This window comes from Lithobates pipiens, unplaced genomic scaffold, assembly GCF_037356315.1.
Source record: "Lithobates pipiens isolate NorthernLeopardFrog02 unplaced genomic scaffold, aLitPip1_a1.2 Scaffold_10, whole genome shotgun sequence".
In the NCBI taxonomy this organism is placed as follows: domain Eukaryota; kingdom Metazoa; phylum Chordata; class Amphibia; order Anura; family Ranidae; genus Lithobates; species Lithobates pipiens.
The window spans coordinates 167,380,420-167,407,167 of record NW_027507686.1 but is presented as its reverse complement, the minus strand read 5'-3'; the positions used below and the strand labels follow the sequence as shown (position 1 = coordinate 167,407,167).

The 26,748-nt window shown below is 48.5% G+C and overlaps 1 protein-coding gene across 3 annotated transcripts in view; it reads right to left on the bottom strand.

Moving 5' to 3' along the window:
• The window catches only part of LOC143935518 (phospholipase A and acyltransferase 2-like), a 143,594-nt gene that overhangs the window by 18,647 nt on the left and 98,199 nt on the right, over positions 1-26,748 (bottom strand). The gene's annotated exons all lie outside the window — the stretch shown is intronic.

Genomic DNA, 26,748 nt, shown 5'->3' with positions numbered 1-26,748 from the left:
GATGGCTACAAATTATACAATTTTTTTGTTAAATTTCCTTTAGATTTACCTATAACTATGTAGTGCAAGGTGACCCAATGCAAACTTAGTGTGCCGCTCAGGCTTTGTTGAACGGGGTGTGTATAGATTTTTGAGCATCCGCCTCTAGGAGTGCTGGTGCTGGATGGAGTTTGTCCCAGCTCCCGCTATGGCTCATACAGAAGGATAGGATCCCTGTAGCTGCACATCCGTGTAGTCCCTAGAATTGTAAAAGTGGCAACCTTAGCCTGGTCTCCAGCTAGGGATACGCCCCCAATGTGTTTCGCTCCGCCCCTCTGAGCTTAGTCATGGAGATTGCAGACGTGTGAGGGAGTATTTAAGCATCATCAGCAGTCACTTAGGTGGGTAGAGGGCTGACAGGTGTGTGTGAGTGTTATGTTCAGAGTTATATGTGAAAAGGAGTGGTGTAATTCATCCATTTTTAATTAAACAATTCTGTTCATTCTGGAGTAAAGGGAGATTTCCGATGTAAAGGGGAAGTCTGGTGTAAGGGAGGCTCTGAGAACCCTGATTTAAGGGGGGACCTCTGATATAAGATGTAACGCTGTGGAATTTGATGTAAAGAGAAGCTGTGGACTCTGATGTAAGAAGGGAATGCTGAAGAGAATACGATTTAAGGGGAACACTGGGAATTCTGATGTAAGGAGGTACTCTGGGAACCCTGATGAAAAAGGGAATGCTGAGGACTCTGATATTAGAGTCCCCCCGACTATGATGTAACAGCAGGGGCGGATCCAGCGGGGGCAACAGGGCAATTGCCCCCTCCGAGAATGCGGTTGGCTCCGTGGGTGACAGCCCGCGGGCGTCGTTCCGCGCGGGCGGCTCAGCGGTTGACAGCGCAGGTGGGTGAGGGGGGGGCAGCTGGGTGGCTCAGTGTTTGAGCAGGGGAGCAGGGAGATGACATCATCTCTCACTGCCCTGCATCTCTGCAGTTCCGACCCTCACTGTGCGGGAAGCAGTGGGCAGCAGAGAGATTACATTATCTCTCTGCTGCCTAATTTCACTCTGGGAACAATCCACAACATATGGCAGGTGACATGGCAAGTGACAATCCGCAACGTGTGGCAGGCTACGTGGCAAGTGACGATCCGCAATGTGTGGGAGCCTATGTGGCAAGTGACAATCCACAACATGTGGCAGGCTACGTGGCAAGTGACAATCCACAACGTGTGGCAGGCTACGTGGCAAGTGACAATCCACAATGTGTGGCAGGCTACGTGGCAGGTGACAATCCACAACGTGTGGCAGGCTACGTGGCAAGTGACAATCCGCAACGTGTGGCAGGCTACGTGGCAAGTGACAATCCGCAATGTGTGGCAGGAGACGTGGCAAGTGACAATCCGCAATGTGTGGCAGGAGAAGTGGCAAGTGACAATCCGCAATATGTGGCAGGCTACGTGGCAAGTGACAACCCGCAATGTGTGGCAGGCGACGTGGCAAGTGAAAATCTGCAATATGTGGCAGGCAACATGGCAAGTGACAATCTGCAATGTGTGGAAAGTGACAATCCGCAATGTGTGGCAGGCGACGTGGCAAGTGACAATCCGTAATGTGTGGCAGGTGACGTGGCAAGTGACAATCCGTAATGTGTGGCAGGTGACGTGGCAAGTGACAATCTGCATTGGGTGACAAGTGGCGTGGCAAGTGACAATGTGCAGTGTTTGGCAAGTGACGTGGCAAGTGACAATGTGCAGTGTGTGGCAAGTGACAATGTGCAGTGTGTGGATAGTGAAGTGGCAAGTGACACCCTCAGGGCGCCCACTGATTCTGCATTATGGTGAGTTGAACCATTTATTTTTATATTACAATGTAATAATAGAAATAATGCGTTTCAATCATCCTGACACCATAACAACCATGGTGCCATGATGATTGAAGCACCAATACCAGCCATTTCCCCGATAAACTGCCCCCAAAAAAACATATTTTCTAGCAGTGCCCCTCCCGAGACTAGACTCTGGATCCGCCCCTGTGTAACAGAGGGCTCATCCTGACTGCTGCACTCTATATGTTGTTTTCTATGTTACTCCTAACCTACTCTATACATTATGTTGTGAATTACATAGTCTTTACCAAGGTGTTCATTGTCTCAACAGTTTCTGGTTTTGATTATGTTTTTCGTTTGGGGTCGGCTCAGTCAGCCCTGTGTGCACAAAAGCATATGTAATGGAAATGTTTATGCCACTTGTGGTACAGTAATTAGGAGTATTTTGTGGGTACAAGGACTGTTACGTGTGTAGTATAGATAGTGACTAGCCTTTATTCTGTTTAAAAAAACTTACATTTTAAATAAAGAATTTTGAAGCAAAATAAGGGTCATTGCCTATCAATGCAGCCTCACCATTGCCCATCATTGCAGCCTGATCATTGCAGCCTTGCCCATAATTGCAGCCTGATCAGTGCCCATCTGCAGCCTTGCCAATCATTGCAGTCTGATCAGTGCCCATCTGCAGCCTTGCCAATCATTGCAGCATGATCAGTGCCCATCTGCAGCCTTGCCCATCACTGCAGCCTTGCCCATCATTGCAGCCTGATCAGTGATCATCTGCAGGCTTGCCCATTAGTGATGGCCGAACGGTTCGCCCGGCGGTCGTTTCGCGGCGAATTTCCGACTTTCGCCGTCCGCGGGTTCGAACGCCTTTTTCCGTCGTTCGCCCCGGCGGACTTACGTGTTTAATGTATACAAGAACTTTAACCTTTCGTGACACGTTTATCATGTGTTACAGGACAACCAATTGAGACATGACAGCTCATGGACACTTGGACATTCCCCCTAACCTATAAATACACCCGATCCGGTGGCCATTTTACATTCTTTCTTCTGTCACTGTAGGGAAAGGATCCTGTGTGGAGTAGGGACAGAGAAAACGCTAGCTATTTGGTACACAAAAGTTCTTTTCAGGACTGGTATAGGTGTTAGGTCAGCAGCCTGAGTTTCTTTTGTCAGTTTAGATAAAGGGACAGAGCGCTGTATGCTGCTATTTTAGGGACAGCTCAGCCAGATTAGTCTTTCTTCATCATCATCATCATCATCATCATTAGCTGTTACTATCAGGTCCACAAAAGAGCTGTTCCAGCTAATCGTTCCAGCCTACTCTTTTTTGCCAATTTGTATAGGGACAGGCAGGAAGCAGTGTGTCAGGCAGTGAGGATAATTTTAAAGACTTGCTGTTACTATTAGTTCCACAAAGGTTCTTTTCAGGACTGGTATCAGTGGTACGGTAATAGGCTTGTACACGTATAATATTCTTTCTTCCAAATATAGAAAGAATATTATACTTGACTGCTGCCCTTCTGCTGCAGTCTGCTAATCATTCACAACTCACTTGTTCCACAAAGCTCTTTATCAGGACTGGTAACTTGGTCTGTCTAGGGTGCTACGGTACATAGGCTTGGGTGCGGTACAGTCTGCTGTTCTGTAAGGACCGCTATCGGTCCACAATAGATAGGGTTGCCGTGCACTACTGCTGACCGCTGCCCTATACTGCAGCAGTCCTTCAGCGGTATAGGGACTGACGCACAGTCTGCTAAACACTAATACACAACCTGCTTGGTCCACAAAAGTTCTTATAAGGACTGGTAACTTGGTATAGGGTGCTACGGTACATAGGCCTGAGTGCGTTACAGTCTGCTGTTCTGTAAGGACCGCTATCGGTCCACAATACATAGGGTTGACGTGCACTACTGCTGACCGCTGCCCTATACTGCAGCAGTCCTTCAGCGGTATAGGGACTGACGCACAGTCTGCTAAACACTAACACACAACCTGCTTGGTCCACAAAAGTTCTTATAAGGACTGGTAACTTGGTATAGGGTGCTACGGTACATAGGCCTGAGTGCAGTACAGTCTGCTGTTCTGTAAGGACTGCTATCGGTCCACAATACATAGGGTTGCCGTGCACTACTGCTGACCGCTGCCCTATACTGCAGCAGTCCTTCAGCGGTATAGGGACTGACGCACAGTCTGCTAAACACTAATACACAACCTGCTTGGTCCACAAAAGTTCTTATAAGGACTGGTAACTTGGTATAGGGTGCTACGGTACATAGGCCTGAGTGCAGTACAGTCTGCTGTTCTGTAAGGACCGCTATCGGTCCACAATACATAGGGTTGCCGTGCACTACTGCTGACCGCTGCCCTATACTGCAGCAGTCCTTCATTGGTATAGGGACTGACGTACAGTCTGCTAATCACTAACACACAACCTGCTTGGTCCACAAAAGTTCTTATAAGGACTGGTAACTTGGTATAGGGTGCTACGGTACATAGGCCTGAGTGCGTTACAGTCTGCTGTTCTGTAAGGACCGCTATCGGTCCACAATACATAGGGTTGCCGTGCACTACTGCTGACCGCTGCCCTATACTGCAGCAGTCCTTCATTGGTATAGGGACTGACGTACAGTCTGCTAATCACTAACACACAACCTGCTTGGTCCACAAAAGTTCTTATAAGGACTGGTAACTTGGTATAGGGTGCTACGGTACATAGGCCTGAGTGCGTTACAGTCTGCTGTTCTGTAAGGACCGCTATCGGTCCACAATACATAGGGTTGCCGTGCACTACTGCTGACCGCTGCCCTATACTGCAGCAGTCCTTCATTGGTATAGGGACTGACGTACAGTCTGCTAATCACTAACACACAACCTGCTTGGTCCACAAAAGTTCTTATAAGGACTGGTAACTTGGTATAGGGTGCTACGGTACATAGGCCTGAGTGCGTTACAGTCTGCTGTTCTGTAAGGACCGCTATCGGTCCACAATACATAGGGTTGCCGTGCACTACTGCTGACCGCTGCCCTATACTGCAGCAGTCCTTCATTGGTATAGGGACTGACGTACAGTCTGCTAATCACTAACACACAACCTGCTTGGTCCACAAAAGTTCTTATAAGGACTGGTAACTTGGTATAGGGTGCTACGGTACATAGGCCTGAGTGCGTTACAGTCTGCTGTTCTGTAAGGACCGCTATCGGTCCACAATACATAGGGTTGCCGTGCACTACTGCTGACCGCTGCCCTATACTGCAGCAGTCCTTCATTGGTATAGGGACTGACGTACAGTCTGCTAATCACTAACACACAACCTGCTTGGTCCACAAAAGTTCTTATAAGGACTGGTAACTTGGTATAGGGTGCTACGGTACATAGGCCTGAGTGCGTTACAGTCTGCTGTTCTGTAAGGACCGCTATCGGTCCACAATACATAGGGTTGCCGTGCACTACTGCTGACCGCTGCCCTATACTGCAGCAGTCCTTCATTGGTATAGGGACTGACGTACAGTCTGCTAATCACTAACACACAACCTGCTTGGTCCACAAAAGTTCTTATAAGGACTGGTAACTTGGTATAGGGTGCTACGGTACATAGGCCTGAGTGCGTTACAGTCTGCTGTTCTGTAAGGACCGCTATCGGTCCACAATACATAGGGTTGCCGTGCACTACTGCTGACCGCTGCCCTATACTGCAGCAGTCCTTCATTGGTATAGGGACTGACGTACAGTCTGCTAATCACTAACACACAACCTGCTTGGTCCACAAAAGTTTTTATAAGGACTGGTAACTTGGTATAGGGTGCTACGGTACATAGGCCTGAGTGCGTTACAGTCTGCTGTTCTGTAAGGACCGCTATCGGTCCACAATACATAGGGTTGCCGTGCACTACTGCTGACCGCTGCCCTATACTGCAGCAGTCCTTCATTGGTATAGGGACTGACGTACAGTCTGCTAATCACTAACACACAACCTGCTTGGTCCACAAAAGTTCTTATAAGGACTGGTAACTTGGTATAGGGTGCTACGGTACATAGGCCTGAGTGCGTTACAGTCTGCTGTTCTGTAAGGACCGCTATCGGTCCACAATACATAGGGTTGCCGTGCACTACTGCTGACCGCTGCCCTATACTGCAGCAGTCCTTCAGCGGTATAGGGACTGACGCACAGTCTGCTAAACACTAACACACAACCTGCTTGGTCCACAAAAGTTTTTATAAGGACTGGTAACTTGGTATAGGGTGCTACGGTACATAGGCCTGAGTGCAGTACAGTCTGCTGTTCTGTAAGGACCGCTATCGGTCCACAATACATAGGGTTGACGTGCACTACTGCTGACCGCTGCCCTATACTGCAGCAGTCCTTCAGCGGTATAGGGACTAAGAGTTTTGTCACAGGGTGATTTAAAAAATGACAGGCAGAGGAAGAGGCAGGCCCTTCCGCAGGGGTGGTAGGGGTAGGGCAGGAGCAACAGCCTTGAGCCAAAGTGGGAAGTTGCAGAAGGTGCGTTCAATTACTTTAAAGGACGCACCAGACTTGGTTGAGTGGCTCACTCAGCCTTATTCTTCTGCACCCTCCTCATCCTCTCGATCTGCACCCTCTTCTTCACTCTCTGCTATGTGCACCCCCAAAGACACTACCACCAACAACACCACCACCACCACATACCTTCCGCTTGAGTGCAAATGGGGGCCTTCATGCTCCAGTGTTTTAATAGGGACCCCCGTATAAAAAGCATGAGGGTCAAGGACCAGTACTGGGTGGCAACGTACTTAGATCCCCGGTACAAACACAAAATGGCGGAAATGTTACCGCCGTCGCAGAGGGCTGTCAGAATGCAGCACTTCCAGGCCTTGCTTCGAGAAATGCTGCATTCTGCTTTTGCGTGCGCTGGCAGAGGAGCAATTCCCACTCCCAGAGAAGGATTTGCGGGTACCAATCCAACAGCGCCTGCAAGAAGAGGCCGGTTTGAAGATGTGTTGGTGACTTCGGATATGAGGTCATTCTTTCAGCCGACCCATCGACAGGTGTCATCCGGATCCAGCATCAGGGAACGCCTAGACCGTCAGGTGTCCGACTACATTGGGTTAACGGCCGATGTGGACGCTCTGAGGAGTGATGAACCCCTAGACTACTGGGTGGGCAGGCTTGACCTCTGGCCAGAGCTTGCCCAATTTGCAATCGAACTGTTGGCTTGCCCCTCATCCAGTGTCCTGTCCGAAAGGACGTTCAGCGCAGCAGGGGGGATTGTGACCGATAAGCGTACTCGCCTAGCTCACGACAGTGTTAACTACCTCACATTTCTAAAAATGAATGAGGCATGGATCTCGGAGGAATTCAACACATGTGATCAGTAGACCATGTATATGTCTATAAACAATTTTTGGAATCAAGCACACAGACCTTCTTAATTCATTTGGCTCACTTCCCTGACCCAAAAAAGCACACCGTACTATATGCCCCTACCCTCCTCTTTGAAGAGGTTGAGCGGTGTCATATTTCTACTGGGGCTGCTTATTATGAGGGGTTCCCACCATCCCTGTGCTGTGCTGACTTCCTCCTGGGTGTTCTTATTATGAGGGGCTCCCACCATCCCTGTGCTGTGCTGACTTCCTCCTGGGGGTTCTTATTATGAGGGGCTCCCACCATCCCTGTGCTGTGCTGACTTCCTCCTGGGGGTTCTTATTATGAGGGGATCACACCATCCCTGTGCTGTGCTGACTTCCTCCTGGGGCTGCTTACGGTGCTGCTGTCAGCGCTGTATGTCACGGAGCTGCTGTCAGCGCTGTATGTCACGGAGCTGCTGTCAGCGCTGTATGTCACGGAGCTGCTGTCAGCGCTGTATGTCACGGAGCTGCTGTCAGCGCTGTATGTCACGGAGCTGCTGTCAGCGCTGTATGTCACGGAGCTGCTGTCAGCGCTGTATGTCACGGAGCTGCTGTCAGCGCTGTATGTCACGGAGCTGCTGTCAGCGCTGTATGTCACGGTGCTGCTGTCAGCGCTGTATGTCACGGAGCTGCTGTCAGCGCTGTATGTCACGGAGCTGCTGTCAGTGCTGTATGTCACGGAGCTGCTGTCAGCGCTGTATGTCACGGAGCTGCTGTCAGCGCTGTATGTCACGGAGCTGCTGTCAGCGCTGTATGTCACGGTGCTGCTGTCAGCGCTGTATGTCACGGAGCTGCTGTCAGCGCTGTATGTCACGGAGCTGCTGTCAGTGCTGTATGTCACGGAGCTGCTGTCAGCGCTGTATGTCACGGAGCTGCTGTCAGCGCTGTATGTCACGGAGCTGCTGTCAGCGCTGTATGTCACGGTGCTGCTGTCAGCGCTGTATGTCACGGAGCTGCTGTCAGCGCTGTATGTCACGGAGCTGCTGTCAGCGCTGTATGTCACGGAGCTGCTGTCAGCGCTGTATGTCACGGAGCTGCTGTCAGCGCTGTATGTCACGGAGCTGCTGTCAGCGCTGTATGTCACGGTGCTGATGTCAGTGCTCTGTATTACGGTGCTGCTGTCAGTGCTCTGTATCTCCTGCACCCTCTTGTTTGCCTACCCTGGTCCCTGACCTTCCCTCTCCTCCATTGCCTTCATTAGCTCCATAGTCCTGAATTGTCAGAACAATTTCCCAAATAAAAAAAAAATGCTTGTAGTTATCGATCCCAAATTCACCTCATACATGTATTATGCTATTGTCCAGGTGGTGGGACTACGTGCTACCCCCTAATAATTACCCCGTGGCCGCAAATTCGACCTAAAGGTTTGCGAAATTCGCCTCCCATTGAAGTCAATGGAGCCCGCGGCGAACGGTCGTTTTCGCGAACGTTTGTGTCCGTTCGCGTTTCGCGTTCGCGAAACGTCCCGTCGGAAGTTCGTCCATCACTATTGCCCATCATTGCAGCCTTGCACATCAATGCAGCCCGATCAGTGCCCATCTGCTGCCTTACCCATCATTGCAGCATGATCAGTGGATCTGAGCAATAGAGCATCATAGGTAAATAAGTAGATGGTTTCTGCTTTAGTTTACCTTGAAATGACTTTATAAAATTCAGCAAATCTTACAATGCCTGAAGTAAACTTTGAATCAGTTTGAGGGTGCTTAGTCCCACTGGCTATATTAATCATGTTAGTCAATGTAAATAGCGGTATTTGTTGGAGAAGGAGAGTTTTAAGTACATTTATATATATATATATATATATATATATATATATATATATATATATATATATTTATATGTATATCTTTACCTGACAATTTAACTTGAAATTCATGTTACTGTTATGTAAAGTGCTACCAATAATCTCCCTTATCTGTGCAAAACTTTTTTTTTTTCATTGGATTGAATTTGCTTTGATGTTCTATAAAGGTAAGGTGAGCGTTGTGTCTATGGCCAGTCTTGAAGAAACCATCAATCAATACAAAATTATGGAGATACAATAAAACCAGTCCTTTATAAAGAGGCGCTAAAAGGCCTAAACTGTGGAATGTGAATTGCTGTTAAACTGTAGGTAAAACCAAAAAATGCTGTTTTGGAATCAGTGTGGAAGTTTTTTTAACAGATGTTTGTGTCCCCACTAGGGTGATTTAGGCCTTGTTTAGACTTGGAAGAGGCCATCCGCCAACTCCTTCACCCCCCTTAAGCTGCAATAGGCAATGGGGGGGATGTTTAAATGCCACGGCTTCGATGCTTTGTGACGGCGCTTAAGTTGACCTGACATGTAGCAATCAAACTCTACACATGCAAGTCATTGGGGAAGTGCCGCAAACGCCCCACATTGATTGATGACAAAAAAGGGGTTAGAACAGACGGTGAGCAAAATCCTGCACAGAATATACTATAAGCCCCAATGCCTTCATAGCATATACCCAACCTCATCGGCTGCTTGCTAGAGATGCTCTAGTATGCCTGCTGGCTTCCTACATATTTTATGGGATTGCCCACAGATTCAAGATTATTGGAGGGAGGTAACTCAACCTATCCATATATTGACTACTCTACCTATTCCTCTGACAATCAGTATCTGTCTCCTCGGCTTTGTGGAACAGCTGGCGTTAGCTAAAGCAACCTGCACCCTAATAGGTATCCTATTTCACATGAGGAAAGCCAAAGTACTAAAATGGAAATCAGTCACCCCCCCCCCCCCCCCACACTGTCATCGTGGAAAACATTAATTAATACAATGATACCCCTCTACAAAGCAACATATTTGTATGTTATATGCCCAAAAAATATGAAAAAGTCCGGCACTTGTGGACAGACTCAGAGTCCATGACCGATGATCAGTCTGTTGGGGACTGCTCTGGTTAGACACACTTAATAACTACCTGGCTCTGTTGAGTGTTGGGGTCCAGGCCCCAGATAAATGAGTGGTGGTGTTAGTCCATTCGTCGAGTGATCACACTCAACCTTAGCTGTTCTCGTAAAGTCCAGCTCAGACAGATAAGAGGGATGAGAAGTCCTACAGAAATAGATATCTCCTACCATTATCCTACCATGTGAATACTGGGTACTAGATATGTGGTTGTTTTAGTTTTAGCTATAGATATTAGATATGTTTAGTTTTGAGATACACATGAGTTGTACGCTGTTATGCACATGATAATGTGCACCATTTGGCCTTGGAATGCCCCTGTTTTGTACCTCCACAGTGAAACTTTTCAATAAAAAGAATAATAAAAAAAAAAAAACAGGTGGTAGGAGGCGACTCATCACTTCCTTGCCACACATCGGTAGCCTCTGGAATACAATCTGGAAGCGGATTGGGCTTCAGAGGCAAGGAAGATTTAGACACACATTTAAATCTACCCTAACTCACTATATTGAACCTAGTGGCCATTGTCTCTGGTAGATACGTGCATGACTAAAAATTGCTTTTGTTTCAGTTTCATTCATTAAAGTGATTGTAAAGGTTCATTTATTTTTAAAAATAACAAACATGTTATACTTTCCTGCTCTCTGCAAGAGTTTTTCACAGAGCAGCCCTGATCCTCCTCCTCTGAAGTGCCCCGGTGGCACTCCTAACTCCACCTCATCGGGTGCCCCCATGGAGAGCCGATTTCCATAGGAGCATTCGTGCAAGTGCGCTCACAAGTCCCGCTGCTGCGTCCATTGACATAGACAGCAGGGCACAGCCCTACTCCCTGCTACTGTGTCACTGGATTTGACTGACAGCAGCGGGAGCCAATGGCTCCTGCTGCTATGAAATCTATCCGATGAGGACGGAGACAGTGACTGGAGTCACTGGGCTCATACACATTGCTGGAATGGATGGGCTCAAATAAGAAAAATGGGGGGGGCGCATGCGCGGCGCTGAGCGAGATGGCAGCCTAGTGTGAGAGCTCCGCACAGACCGGGATTTTATCAGCGCCCTGGGGGCTATACATCACCCTTTTTGCCTCGATTTTGCTACCCCCCAGGTCCCCTCAGCACGGTGCATGTCTGCCCGAAAGAAGAAAGCCCGTAAATCGAGCCAACATACTCTAACCCACTATCTCCTCCGGACAAGGGACAGCGGCGTGATGTCTCAAGATGGCGCCGGCCTGGGCGGCCTCTCCGCCTCTCCGTCTTCCACGCCTCGGGCCTCCCCGGACCCTTTCCCTCCGCTGACCGGAGCCGGTGAGTCTAACTCCCTCTCTAAAGCCTATCTGGATGCCAGCCTTGAGGCCATGTACGATAGAATGGCGGCCAAATTTCAGTCGGAGCTACACAAGACATCCCACGTGCTATCGCAGGAGATTGCAGCTTTGGGCTCCAGAACTGAGAAACTTGAAAGTAAGCACGACGAACTAGCTTTAGCCCACAATGAATTGAGCAGGGAGCACGACAATCTGTCCTCTGCCTTCACTACGATTCAAATGCAACTCGAGGACTTAGACAATAGAAACAGACGTAATAACCTTCGTCTGAGAGGAATCCCGGAAACAGAAGTGGACTTGATCCCGACGGTTATCCGCCTGTTTAAATCGCTTCTACCCGAACACGAAGCAGTCGCTTTTAAATGCGATCGTATCCACCGAGCCCTTCGTCCGAAACCTCCAGCCGACAAACCACCAAGGGATATCATTCTATGCCTCAAGGACTTCCTAGTAAAGGAGGAGATTCTACGTGCAGCAAGGAATCAACCACGCATTCTTTTGGATGATATCCAAATCCAAATCTTCCCAGATGTCTCTCCCGCCACCCTGGAAAGGCGTCGTTCGTTGAGAGAGGTCACATCTGCCCTACAATCCGCGCGGATTCGTTATAGGTGGGGCTTCCCGTTCAGGCTGATCGTTCCACATAATGGCAGCACTTATTCGGTGTCTACGCCTCAAGAAGGACAAGACCTACTAGTTAAACTGGGACTTCTGGAAGCCATGGAGGTTCGTAGACCCCCGCTGACACCCAGACCGGCCCCCATCTGGCAAACACCACCATCACGGAGGGGCGGGCGGCGCATTCGTTATGGAGCTGGAGAGCCGAGCGAAAGAAGCCCCCGTTGAGACCCGCTTATCTTCTACACACCCTCTTGTCTACACCATTTTGCTGGCAATGGCTGCAGACATGCCTCCCTATTTTTCCTTGTTCTCCCGGAACAGCGGCAGGTTGCTACTGTCGTTTGGTGCTGTGACATGCTTCTCCCCCCCAGCAGTTTTTTTATACATTCTTGTTTTACCTATTTCACTTTGCAGACTCACGCTGGGACTGAGACCTCGGTGTCCTGGGTTTTTTTTTTTTTTTCAGGTTGTGAGTCTCCCAGTGGGACTTGGGCCCCGATGCTCATTCTTTTGACGGTCATCGGTCTCCCTGCCAACCTGACTCCCTGGTTAAACGTTCCTGTACTTGGTCTCTATGTGCTCTGGACTTGGTTTATGCTCCAGAGTACTGGTCTCTTGGGAAAACTTTTCCCCCTTGTTCTTTATGCCTTCTCTATATCTTATTTTTTCCCTCTTTTTTCTCTCCTCTTCCTCTTCTACTCCATTTGGCTTAGCTCTTTTTCTACATGCTCTTTCCGCACTGTGTTATATGTATCGCTGTATTTTTTATACTTAATATGGCTTTAATATATGAATATGTATTTGGTCTCGGGTTGATGGCTGTGCCCTTATTTGACCCCCCTCAGATGGGTCCCCCCTACTCTACCTTTACCGACTATTTGGGGATGGTTGGTGCTTTCCATGTGCTCGTCCCCCACTTTTTTTGATCATGGCAATTACATGTATGTCACATAATGTTAAGGGGTTTAATTCCCCCATCAAGAGACGCAAGGCGTTTGATTTCTACAAGGGAGTAAATGTTAAAGTCCTCCTCCTGCAGGAAACCCATTTTTCTCATAACTCCCACCCTAAATTTTTTCATAGGGACTTCCCGCAGGCGTTCTACTCTTTGCACCATTCTAAGTCTAGGGGCGCAGCCATCTTCCTGCATTCCTCCTTTCCTATGGAGGTGAAACGTATCTACAAGGATGCTGATAGTAGATATGTTATTATCAAAGGTTTTATACACAATAGAGAACTGACTATCGCAAGTGTTTATGCCCCTAATGATGCCCCGGCTGCCTTTTTTGAATCCTTTTTTTTGAAGCTAGCCTCGTTTCACTCATCACACCTGATTGTTGGAGGGGATCTTAACCTGGTTGCTAATCCAAATTTGGACCGCTCCTCTCACACTCCCCTCTCTAGGGCCTTCCCCAAATCACTTACCCATGGTTTATTAGAATATCAACTTGTTGATACCTGGCGTGCGCATAATGTGGGGGGTTCGGGAGTTTACATTCTACTCCCACCCACACAATAGCTCAGCCCGGTTGGATTATATTTTTGCCTCCCCTGTCATTCTAGCCAACTCTACTCAGAGCCGTATCTATCCCTGTGCCTGGTCGGATCACCACGCTACTACCTTCACCACGACTTTCATTAGATTATCCCCCACATCTCACGCTTGGCGACTTAACGAGTCCCTTTTGACAGAACCTGATATAGTTTCAAATGTGACGGAGGCGATTGAGGATTACTTTTCACTTAATGACCTACCAGAGATGTCCCCTTCCACTGTTTGGGTAGCGCATAAGGCAGTTTTGAGGGGTAAGCTGATTGCGATTTCGGCGACCCGTAATAAATTGTTAAACGGTAGAATTCTAACCTTGACAAAGGAGCTGGATCACTTATATAAGAACTCCTCCATCTTACACTTAGATTCCACTAGACAAGAGATTGACCGTAAACGCTTAGAATTGGACTCTCTTTTGACTAATAATACTGAAAAAGCTCTTAGATTTGCGAAAGCGAATCATATCCTATCTGAGAGTGCGGCTTCCTCAAGATTCGCACGTAAGCTGCAACATTCCCAAAGACCTACACATGTTTACAAACTGACATCCAGTGACGGTCATCTTACATCACACCCAATGGAGGTTTTAGCGATCTTTGAAAAATTTTACGCCACCCTGTTGGCCCCGGATCCGACGGTTGTGACTTCGGAGATCGATACTTGGCTGGATGAAGTGCCTCTGCCATCCCTGTCTGAGTCACAATTGTCGAGTCTGAACGCCCCCATCACAACGGTGGAAGTTTTAAATGTAATCAAATCTCTAAAAAGAGGTTCTGCTCCAGGCCCGGATGGCTTTGCATCCGTCTACTATAAGAAATTTGCCACGGTTCTGGCCCCCAGGCTTGCCTACTTCTTTAACTGGGTAATGAAGGGTGGTAGCTTCCCGGAGGAAATGTTACTTGCCACGATGTCCATGATCCCCAAACCACACAAAAATCATACACTCCCCCAAAATTATAGACCAATTTCTGTCATGAATAATGATTTAAAAATATTTAGTAGGATCCTTGCAGATAGACTGGCCCTTCAAATCCCCCGCCTTATCTCCCCATTCCAATCTGGTTTTATCCCTCACAGATTAATCACAGATAATATTAGATTAGCCACTAACATAATTCAGGATGCTAATATACGCTCTCGTAGCCTTCTGCTTCTCAGTTTGGATATCCAGAAGGCCTTCGATAGTGTCTCTTGGTCTTACCTTACTAGGGTGTTGCAGAGGTTAGGCTTCCGCGGCGGATTTTTGCACTCTTTCCACTCCTTGTACAAAGACCCCAAAACTAGGATAAAAATCCCGGGCTGCTGCTCAGCCTTTTTTGAGGTGGGTAGGGGATCTAGACAGGGGTGCCCTTTATCCCCCCTCTTGTTCGCCCTGGCTCTCGAGCCCCTAGCTATAGCCATTTTGAACAACCCAGATATCTCAGGATATTCAAAGGGATCCCTGACTAGCAAATTCTGTATGTATGCAGACGACGTCCTGATGTTCCTGACTAACCCTTTAGTTTCCCTTCCCAACCTGTTTGAATCCTTGTCGAGATTTGCTGCTGTCTCAGGATTGTCCATCAATATATCCAAATCTGAAGCCCTTCCCATAGGGATTCCCCCACAGGAACTCTCTCACCTCAAACAGACATTTTCCTTTCGCTGGCCCTCCTCCCACCTCTCTTACTTAGGTATAGCCCTCTCTAGTGATTATAAACTCCTCTTCTCCTCTAATTACCCTCAGTTATTCACTAAAATTAGGTCTACCTTGAAATCTTGGTCTAGCCTACACATCTCCTTCCTGGGGCGCATAACAGCTATTAAGATGGTTATACTCCCCCGTTTATTATATGCGTTTCGCTCCCTCCCAATTAGGATCTCGAAAGCCTATATTGACCGCCTTCAATCATGCCTTAATAGATTTATTTGGCAGGATAAACCCCCCAGATTTGTGAGAGCGGTCTTGTACCGTTCTGCCTCCAGAGGTGGACTGGGTGTCCCACAGATTTGGCTTTATTACTTGGCGAGTAGATTCTCCCAGCAGGCCCAATGGTCAATTAGGAATTCTAGGGTACCGTGGGTTCAATTTGAGCAGGAATCCATACGCCCCTTGGTTCTATCGAATGTCATGTGGTCCCCATATGTACCGCATTGCCCTTACATCCATAAAAATGTTTGTGTTTTGGATGCCGTGCGCCTTTGGCATTTGTATGGTAGTAAATACGGCTTAGTTCCCCAGACTCCGGTTGGGGTCTCTTTTTTAGGTGACCCTAGATTCATATCGACTCATAATTCTAGTGACGCATTCCGTATCTGGATTGAATTTGGCCTGGTCACTTTGAAGGATTTCCTGGTGGGCGCCCGTTTTGCCTCATTTCAGGAAATACAATCCCTTCATCCCATCCCGAATTCAGAATTCTTCCACTATCTGCAGATACGCCATTTTTTTTCACAACATTACCCAGGCCCTTACTCCCGTCCCCAAGGGTTTTCCTTTGAGAATATTTGCCTCACGGCTCCAAGACAGAAGGGCCTTATCTCTGACCTCTACGTGTCCATGTCCTCAGTGATTGCGACTGTAGGGTTGCCATACCGTGCCAAATGGGAAAGTGAACTTGAATTGAATCAGGACAACCTGGATTGGGACCGAGCCTGGAGGAACATGCGCCAATGCTCTAAATCTCTCTCCCTTAGAGAGACTGCTATTAAGCTACTTACCAGATGGTATTATACGCCTCAACGGTTACACCGCATGTTTCCCCAGGTCTCCCCCACCTGTTTTAGGGGTTGCCCCTGTCCGGGTTCCTTTAAACACATTTTTTGGGACTGTGCCCGTATTCAACCGTTCTGGGGTTTGCTTTTTGATATGATCAATAAGGTAGCTGGTTATACTATAGACATGGATGTATCTCATGCCTTATTATTTGTTGCTCCACCAGACACTCCTAAACATTTAAGATGTTTGATTCATTCGATCTGCCTGGCCATGTTATGGTCTATAGCACTTAACTGGAAAGCTCCCTCTTTGTCATTTTCCCAGATCCTCTCCCGCATAGACCTCATGATGCATGTTGAAAAAATTCACCACACTTTGTATGACTCTATCCCCTTATATGATGCTAAATGGAAACCCTGGTCTACCTTTAGACTTCTCTACTAACTGTGCTAGTCTCTCTTTCTTTTTGCTCTGCTATTCTGTCACCCTCTTTTCTTTTCTTCATACTCCTTTCTTTTGTCTTTCCTGGTTTTTCACCAATATTCTTCTCCCTTAGATCCATGTGGTATTACTTATCTCAAAAGTTGCCTCTCAGGTTATTCATGTTGTTTTAGTCGTATCATTCTTTTACCTATTCTGTGATGTTCATTCATTGTTGAACTTATACGATATGCACTATATAATTTGCATCTTTTGCTTTGTATAACTATATATGCTTCACCACAATGTATGCTATATTTTGTTTGTTATCTTCCAATAAACACCTTTGAAAACAAAAATAAGAAAAATGGGGGCTCTGGGGCAGCTGCAGCACAGAAAGTTTTCACCTTAATGCATAGAATGCATTAAAGTGGTTGTAAAACCACAGGGAATAAAAATACTGTGTCACTGGATTTGACTGACAGCAGCGGGAGCCAATTGCTCCTGCTGCTATCAATCTATCCAATGAGGACAGAGACAGTGACTGGAGTCACTGAGCTCATTCACATCGCTGGAATGGATGGGCTCAAATAAGAAAAATGGGGGCTCTGGGGCAGCTTCAGCACCGAAGGTTTTCACCATAATAAATAGAATGCATTTAAAGTGGTTGTAAACCACAGGAAAAAAAAAACCTGCAAGATAAACAATATACTTGCCTTAGATCGAAGCTCCTGCATCGGTCCTGGCATACTGCTTTGGCCGGCAACATGTCTCCTGGAGTTACTTCCAGGTATTGTGGGATCCGGCCCTGTGGTTGGCCAGAGCCACGATGACGTTACTCCCGCTCATGCACGTGGGAGCCTCCAGCAACGGCACACTAGCTGAAGAAACGGCACGTACCAGCCATCTCTTCAGTGCACATCTGCCGATGACGTTAGCACATGCTTATACAGTGAATATCTCCTAAACTATGGAGAAATTTCAAGGTAGCTACAGGTAAGAATTATTATACCTTATTGTGTTTACATGTGGGAAAAAGTGGTTGTAAAGGGTTTACAAAAAACCTGGAGATTTTACATAAATCATTTTGTTTTGTCATAATCATTATGTTACAATGATTCGTTTTCAGAATGATTTGCTATTTTGGGAGAGTATATATAAATTTTTCTGAATCAATTCATATTTTTGGAATTTTTTTTTTTTTTCGGAAGACTGACTATATTCATTTTAACATGTAATTTGTTATTTCAGGAGATTAGTCATTTATATATAATGAAAAAATTCATGATTCATTTTTTTTTTCAGGCGATCTGTTGAACTGTCTAATGACAATTACTAATTTACTTTAAATCAAAATGTACTTATTTTACTTTATTGCACAAGCAGTGCAGCCAGTCAGGCAGCGCTACCACAAGGCATCATTCCTGCAAAATTTATAATACCAATTATTTCCCCATTCCCAACTGACTTTGTGTGTTGGGCTGCGCACATACAAATTAAACGTATGGTCTCAACCCCAATACAAAAAGAATATTATTAGAATATTCGCGCTATGCTCACTATAATAAAAATGAATGATTTTGAATCAAATTGGATCATTCATTACTGTATGTCATTACAATATTTTGGATGCTTCAAACATTAACAAAAGGCCCAAACTATTGCATCTTGTCATCCAAATTAAACTAATAAATACAAATAAATTTGCCGTTTGTAGTATAATTTATTTTTGATTAGTTGAAATCTGTTACTATTGTGATTCAGAGATTTGGATTTATCCGCATCATGCAAATTTTGTCAATTCGTAACAAAACGAATCACAGATGTCTAGTCTCTGGTACAGAAGGTGATGGGAAATCAAATATTTTGGAGTTGTCACAGGACCAGGTTTACAAACTTGGTTTACAACCAAGTTGAATTATATTTACTAAGGGGTTTTTATAAATAGAGAAAATAAAACATTTAGGGCTCATGTACACACAGACTAGATTGACCGCTGGCTGCGGGAAAAACACAAAATGCAGCAAAATCAGAGTGATTTTACCGTGATTTTGCTGCGTTTTTCAGCCAGCGGTCAAAACATTTCTATCCTGTACATGGTTATTCTGCCTTCAGGAGAGGCAGGTTGAACCTCTCCTAAACACAGCAGCTTCTAAACTCAGGTAAAAGCACATGTAGGCATGGACACACAGGCTTTTATGAAGTTGAGTTTGGGAGCTTTGGCAAAAAAAAATGCCAAAGGTCTCTTTCACGTGGGGCAGATCAGTGCTGATCCGCCCCGTGGATATCCGCTTGCACAGCGGGGATCGCTGGAGCGATCTCCGCTGAGCAGGAAGATGACAGGTCCATCTCTGCACACTGGTCAGGGACGGACCTGTCAGAGCGCCGCTCACCCCTATGGGAGATCGGGTGACGGCGGACCATAGAGTCTGTCGTCACCCAATCCGATCTGATGACGGATGGTTTTTCCTCCGTCACACTTTTACAGATCAGAGCGGGTCAGATGTCAGTGGAGCATCCGTTCAAGTCCGCCTGAAAAACTGACAGGCGGACCTAAACGGATCGGCCGTGTGAAAGAGGGTAAAAGCTCCTAAACTCAAGTTTAGAAGCTATAGTGTACATGAGCCCTAAGAAAAGCCAGGTTTTGATCAAACTGGTATAATCTCCTTTATTCCCAGAGACCAAGGATTCTGATTGGTTACTATCAGGAACAACAGACATTTCCTAATTATAAATAGCCTCATATGTGTTCAGAAAAATAAGGTCTTCAAGGGTCATCTTCCAAGTCACTCCAATCCAGTAATTAGAATATTTTTAAGGCATGATGCACATGGGCTTGTGAAAATAAGCAGCATTCTTTTTCATCCAACAAAGAGATAGCAGCGTGCGATCCTCATTAGAATCATAAAAGTGATTTATTCCATAAAAACAAATAGTACACATCTATGTTAAAATCTTGACAATCAGCACAGGTAGAGGATGAGAACGCCACAGGGCAAAAATCTGCCCCTTTGGACTAGTGGCTGGGTTTAAATAGTGGCAACTCAGACAAGGGGAGGGAGCAGAGCTCTGTATTATGTTATCCATATAACAGCGCTATGTGACCAATGCTCTCAGCCATTGCTTCCCGTATACACTATCTCAGTTAGTTCAGCTGTACAAGTGAACAGGAGAGCGGTATCTCTGGATGGCAATATGACAGCTCTATGTGTGTGGGCGGCACTCGGATGGTACCACTACAATTAACTCTACCACACAGACTCGGAGAATAGGGAACTGTCCGTGTGGTTCACTAACAATTTAGTGTGCCAGAACCAGAGTGGTGGAGGACTATCAATGTGGCCAATTAACCCTTGGTGTGCCCTATCTAAGAAAGCGGAATATACATGGATTTAGGATGAAGATTACATATATGCATATATAAAAGATTAAAGTGATAGTCAAGGCATGTTGTTTTTAAAAAAAATAAAATAAAAAAAATGTCATACCTGTCATACTTACCTGCTCTGTGCAGTGGTTTTGCACAGAGCAGCCCAGATCCTCCTCTTCTCGGTCCCCCGGTGCTTTTCCAGGCTCCTCCCTCTTGCTGAGTGCCCTCAAAGCAAGAAGCTTGTTGTGGGGGCACCCGAGCAGGTGCGCTCCTGAGCCAGTGTCCATTCACACACAGAGCCACAACTCAGCCCCACCCCCCTCTCTCCTCATTGGTTCACTAAAAAATATGAACTCCAAGAATTCTTTAACTGCTCCACAGAGTTTGTCCTTTACTGTCTAACATGTTCTTGCTGTAAGACAAAAACAATTCCATAGCTCAACTCACCAACCAGTCTGCTGACCAACCGAATTAACCTGTCTAACCGTCTGTTAAAAGAAGGGGTTTAGTAAGCACGCATTTGCAAACGCATGTGAAAGCTGCAAAGCCTCATCATGGCACACTGTATTGCTTGCAGTCCTAACATTACAAATTTATAAGTGTCTCCACAGTGTAAGGCCGCGTACACACGCGCGGACTGTTTGCCCAACCTTGTTCGTCAAACAGTTTCGGCAAACAGTCCTCTCAAAATTTGCATGAGCGGACTTGCCCACACACGAGCGGACTGTTTCAACGAACTGTTTGCCAAACAGTCCGCTCAACTTTTGAAATGAACGGACTCGCCCACGTAAGGCGGAGGCAAATCCGCCCATTTCGAGCGCGTGTACAGGTAGGCGGGGCCCGCGAAGGAGACGTCGCGGGCTCCGCCGCCTGGAATGGGCTTAAAGGGGAACCCCAACGCCGAAAAAAATCGGCGTGGGGGTTCCCCCAAAGTCCACACCAAACCCTTGTCCGAGCACGCTACCCGGCCGGCCAGGAAAGGGGGGTGAGCGAGCGCGCCCCCCCTCCTGAGCCGTACCAGGCCGCGTGCCCTCAACATGGGGGGGTGCCTTGGGGAAGGGGGGGCCGCGCGGCCCCCCCACCCCAAAGCACCTTGTCCCCATGTTGATGAGGACAAGGGCCTCTTCCCGACAACCCTGGCCGTTGGTTGTCGGGGTCTGCGGGCGGGGGGCTTATCGGAATCCGGGAGCCCCCTTTAAGAAGGGGGCCCCCGGATACCGGCCCCCCACCCTATGTGAATGAGTATGGGGTACAATGTACCCCTACCCATTCACCTGTGAAATAAAGTACAAAAAAAAACACAACACAGGGGAAAAAATATTTTATTGCACAGCTCCGGGGGTCTTCCGTCTTCGGGGGTCTTCTCGCCGGACTCCTCCGCTATGTGTGTGTAGCTCTTTTACTAGCGGAGGAGTCCGGCTTTCTTCCTCCCCGCCGCCGGCCTCTTCTCCCGACTTCGGGGGTCTTGTCCCCCTCTTCGGTTCTTCTGCCGGGCCACCGCGCCTTCTTGTAGCTCTTTTACAGGCGGTGGCCCGGTCTTCTGTCGCCGCTGCCTTCCGTTCTTCTGTCGCCGCCTTCGGTTCTTCTGCCGGGCCACCGCGCCTTCTTGTAGCTCTTTTACAGGCGGTGGCCCGGTCTTCTGTCGCCGCTGTCGCTGTCGCCGCCTTCCGTTCTTGTTCTTCTTCTTGTTCTTCTTCTTCTTCTCCAGGCGATGTTGACACGTCGCTCCCTCCAGCCGGAATGCCAGAGCCGCGCTGTGCGGTCACTTATATAGTGACAATGGGGCGGGGTCACATGGTATATGTCACATGGGTTGGTCACATGGGTTGATGTCACATGGGGACTATGACATCGTAAGGGGGCGGGGTCACCATGTGACCAACCCATGTGACATATACCATGTGACACCGCCCCATTGTCACTATATAAGTGGCAGCGGAGCGTGTCCCTGGCATTCCGGCCGGAGGGAGCGACGTGTCAACATCGCCTGGAGAAGAAGAAGAACAAGAAGAAGAACAAGAACGGAAGGCGGCGACAGCGACAGCGGCGACAGAAGACCGGGCCACCGCCTGTAAAAGAGCTACAAGAAGGCGCGGTGGCCCGGCAGAAGAACCGAAGGCGGCGACAGAAGAACGGAAGGCAGCGGCGACAGAAGACCGGGCCACCGCCTGTAAAAGAGCTACAAGAAGGCGCGGTGGCCCGGCAGAAGAACCGAAGAGGGGGACAAGACCCCCGAAGTCGGGAGAAGAGGCCGGCGGCGGGGAGGAAGAAAGCCGGACTCCTCCGCTAGTAAAAGAGCTACACACACATAGCGGAGGAGTCCGGCGAGAAGACCCCCGAAGACGGAAGACCCCCGGAGCTGTGCAATAAAATATTTTTTCCCCTGTGTTGTGTTTTTTTTTGTACTTTATTTCACAGGTGAATGGGTAGGGGTACATTGTACCCCATACTCATTCACATAGGGTGGGGGGTCGGTATCCGGGGGCCCCCTTCTTAAAGGGGGCTCCCGGATTCCGATAAGCCCCCCGCCCGCAGACCCCGACAACCAACGGCCAGGGTTGTCGGGAAGAGGCCCTTGTCCTCATCAACATGGGGACAAGGTGCTTTGGGGTGGGGGGGCCGCGCGGCCCCCCCTTCCCCAAGGCACCCCCCCATGTTGAGGGCACGCGGCCTGGTACGGCTCAGGAGGGGGGGCGCGCTCGCTCGCCCCCCTTTCCTGGCCGGCCGGGTAGCGTGCTCGGACAAGGGTCTGGTGTGGACTTTGGGGGAACCCCCACGCCGATTTTTTTCGGCGTTGGGGTTCCCCTTTAAGCCCATTCCAGGCGGCGGAGCCCGCGACGTCTCCTTCGCGGGCCCCGCCTACCTGTACACGCGCTCGAAATGGGCGGACTTTCCGAGCGGGAACAGTCCGCTCATTTCGAAAGTACAGCGGACAGCCCCACACACGGGCGGACTGTTCGCTCAAACACAGTTTCAGCGGACAGTTTTTCGGAATTTCCGAAAGACTTTGTCCGTCCAACTGTCCGCTGAAACTGTCCGCTGAAAGCCCACACACGAGCGGACTGTCCGCCCAAACACTGTTCAGCGGACAAGGTTGGGCGAACAGTCCGGCCGTGTGTACGCGGCCTAAGAGCATGCATGGAATGGATAGATGTGGACAGGTGAGCCTGGGGACTGCCCAAGCCCCCTTAAAGGAACAGGAGCACACTGGACACCCAGAAAGAGCATTATAGCAGTGAAGGTGCCCAGTGTGTTCCCGGACCATATATATACGAACAGTAACAAAAAACTGGCCACTGCCCACACCCATAACTGGCCTTCACAGTAAGGAGCACATGGAGGGCATATACATGTAAGACAAAAACAATTCCATAGCTCAACTCACCAACCAGTCTGCTGACCAACCAAATTAATCTGTCTAACCGTCTGTTAAAAGCAGGGGTTTAGTAAGCATGCATTTGCAAACGCATGTGAAAGCTGCAAGGTCTCGTCACGGCACTCTGTATTGCTTGCAGTCCAAACACTACAAATTTATAAGTGTCTCCACAGTAGAAGCCCATGCATGGAATGGATAGATGTGGGACAGGTGAGCCTGGAGGCTGCCCATGTTCTTGCTGCCTATTATATGTAGGTCACACAATTAGAACCATTAGGAAGAAATTTGAACCCACAGAAGACTCATTTGGGGAAATTTACTAAGACTGGTGCACACAGAATATGGTGCAGCTGTGCATAGTAACCAGTCAGCTTCTAGGTTTGAGGATGGGTTCACTGGTGCGACACGACACTCGTCCTACTTCGGATCTGACTTTGCCCTGTGACTTGAAGTCAGAGACGCATCCGACTTCAATGAACGGGGATCCGACTTGGATCCCCCAGCCAATACCAGGCGCTGTGTTTGGTATGATTATATCAAATACCCCCTTTCCTGGCTGTGTGCTCGATAAGGGTCCGGTATGGATTTTGGGGGGACCCCCACGCCATTTTTTTGGTGTAGGGGGTTCCCCTTAAAATCTATATCAGACTGAAGGGCCTGGTATGCTCTTGGAGGGGGAACCTATGTCTTTTATTTAAAATTTGGCGTGGAGTTCCCCCTCAAGATCATCAGAGCACAAGTCGCATGCCAAAGTTGGATCAGGCAAGACGGCGATCCGACTTTGATCTAATTTCAATTATATTCAATAGGCTGAAGTAGGATCAAAGTCGGTCCAAAGTAGTGCAGGGAGCATTTTCAAAGTCAGACCGATTTGTGTCAGACCAGTTAAGACAGCTCCCATAGGGAAACATTGATTTTCACACGTCATGCGACATGAGCTCCCAATGTCAGAGCATTTGTCGCACCATTGTAAACCCAGGCCTTATTGTCAAAGCTGAATTGAACAAGCTGAGGTTAGAAGTTGATTGGTTACTATGAACAGCTGCACCAGATTCTGTGTGCGCCAGTCTTTGTAAATTAAAAAGTTTGGATTATAGAATCCATTCCTAATAGTAGATCTTTTTCTGAGAGATTCCAAAAGTTATGTAACAGAGAAACCTTTTGGATTTTCACATTGGACACTTTGGCCACAAAAGGGTTAAATGAGAAACTGGAGATTCATATGATCCTCTAATTCAGACTTCAGTAGAAACATACTGACCCTTATGTTTTATATTCTTATATATGTTAAGTCCTGTATCACACTGGGGCCCCCTCTTTTTTAGAGGTAGAATTCTTCCTTTAAATCATGGTGTTTGTGTGGCTGTATATGCAGGGGTCAAGTCCTGGGGAAAAAAGTGTGGGAACTCCCACCCGAGATCCACTCCCCCACCAAAAAAACCCAGATACGCTCATATGCATATATATTTCACAGAAAATACAGAAAAACAGAAAACACCCATGCACAGTGCCCATCAGTGCAGCCTCACCAGTGCTGCCTCACCAGTGCAGACAGTGCCCATCAGTGCAGCCTGATCAGTGCCGCCTCACCCATGCAGACAGTGCCCATCAGTGCAGCCTGATCAGTGCCCCCTCCCCAGTGCAGACAGTGTCCATCAGTCCAGCCTGATCAGTGTCACCTCACCAATGCTCATCTGTGCCATCTGATCAGTGCCGCCTCACCAGTGCAGACAGTGCCCATCAGTGCAGCCTGATCAGTGCCACCTCACCAGTGCCCATCATCAGTTCTACCTCACCAGTGCCCATCATCAGTGCAGCCTGATCAGTGCTGCCTCACCCATGCAGACAATGCCTGTCAGTGCAGCCTGATCAGTACCCCCTCCCCAGTGCAGACAGTGTCCATCAGTGCAGCCTGATCAGTTTCACCTCACCAGTGCTCATCTGTGCCATCTGATCAGTGCCACCTCACCAGTGCAGACAGTGCCCATCAGTGCAGCCTGATCAGTGCCCCCCCTCCCCAGTGCAGACAGTGCCCATCGGTGCAGCCTGATCAGTGCTGCCTCACCCATACAGACAGTGCCCATCAGTGCAGTCTGATCAGTGCCCCCTCCCCAGTGCAGAAAGGGTCCCTCAGTGCAGCCTGATCAGTGCCACCTCACCAGTGCAGACAGTGCCCATCAGTGCAGCCTGATCAGTGCCGCCTCACCCATGCAGACAGTGCCCATCAGTGCAGCCTGATCAGTGCCCCCTCCCCAGTGCAGACAGTGTCCATCGGTGCAGCCTGATCAGTGCCCCCCTCCCCAGTGCAGACAGTGTCCATCGGTGCAGCCTGATCAGTGCCGCCTCACCCATACAGACAGTGCCCATCAGTGCAGTCTGATCAGTGCCCCCTCCCCAGTGCAGACAGGGTCCGTCAGTGCAGCCTGATCAGTGCCACCTCACCAGTGCAGACAGTGCCCATCAGTGCAGCCTGATCAGTGCCGCCTCACCCATGCAGACAGTGTCCATCAGTGCGGCCTGATCAGTGCCACCTCACCAGTGCAGACAGTGCCCATCAGTGCAGCCTGATCAGTGTCACCTGACCAATGCTCATCGTGCCATCTGATCAGTGCCGCCTCACCAGTGCAGACAGTGTCCATTAGTGCCACCTCACCAGTGCTCATCTGTGCCATCTGATCAGTGCCGCCTCACCAGGGCAGACAGTGCCCATCAGTGCCATCTGATCAGTGCCACCTCACCCATGCAGACAGTGTCCATAAGTGTAGCCTAACCAGTGCCCCCTCACCAGTACCCATCTTCAGTGCAGCCTGACCAGTGCCGCCACACCAGTGCCCATCATCAGTGCAGCCTGATCAGTACCCATGGAATGTGGGGGGTGAGCAGGGGGTGTGTCAGGGTCTGGGTCTGTGTTAAAGCTAAGTACTTACTTTCCTTGCATGGCCTCTTCGGAGGGGGTGATAAATCTCAGTCACTTCTTCTCTTCTTTGCCACTCCTCAAGCTAGTGCCTGGTCACAGCCCATAACTGTTCAGGTCATGTGTGACATGCTGGCTGCCTCTGAGGCTCCTGGGAGGTGAGAGTTGTAGTCTGCTGCGCTGCTGAATTCCTCCCACTGCCAGGAACTTCAGTGAGGCCAGACTACAACTCCCAGAGTGCAGCGCAGCAGCAGTCAGCAAATCGGTGGCTAGTACTGTATAACACAGTCATACATCACAGCCTGGGAAAACTAAAGTAACAAACAGCGTCGCGGCCGTAAGGTAGGCGGCCTGAAG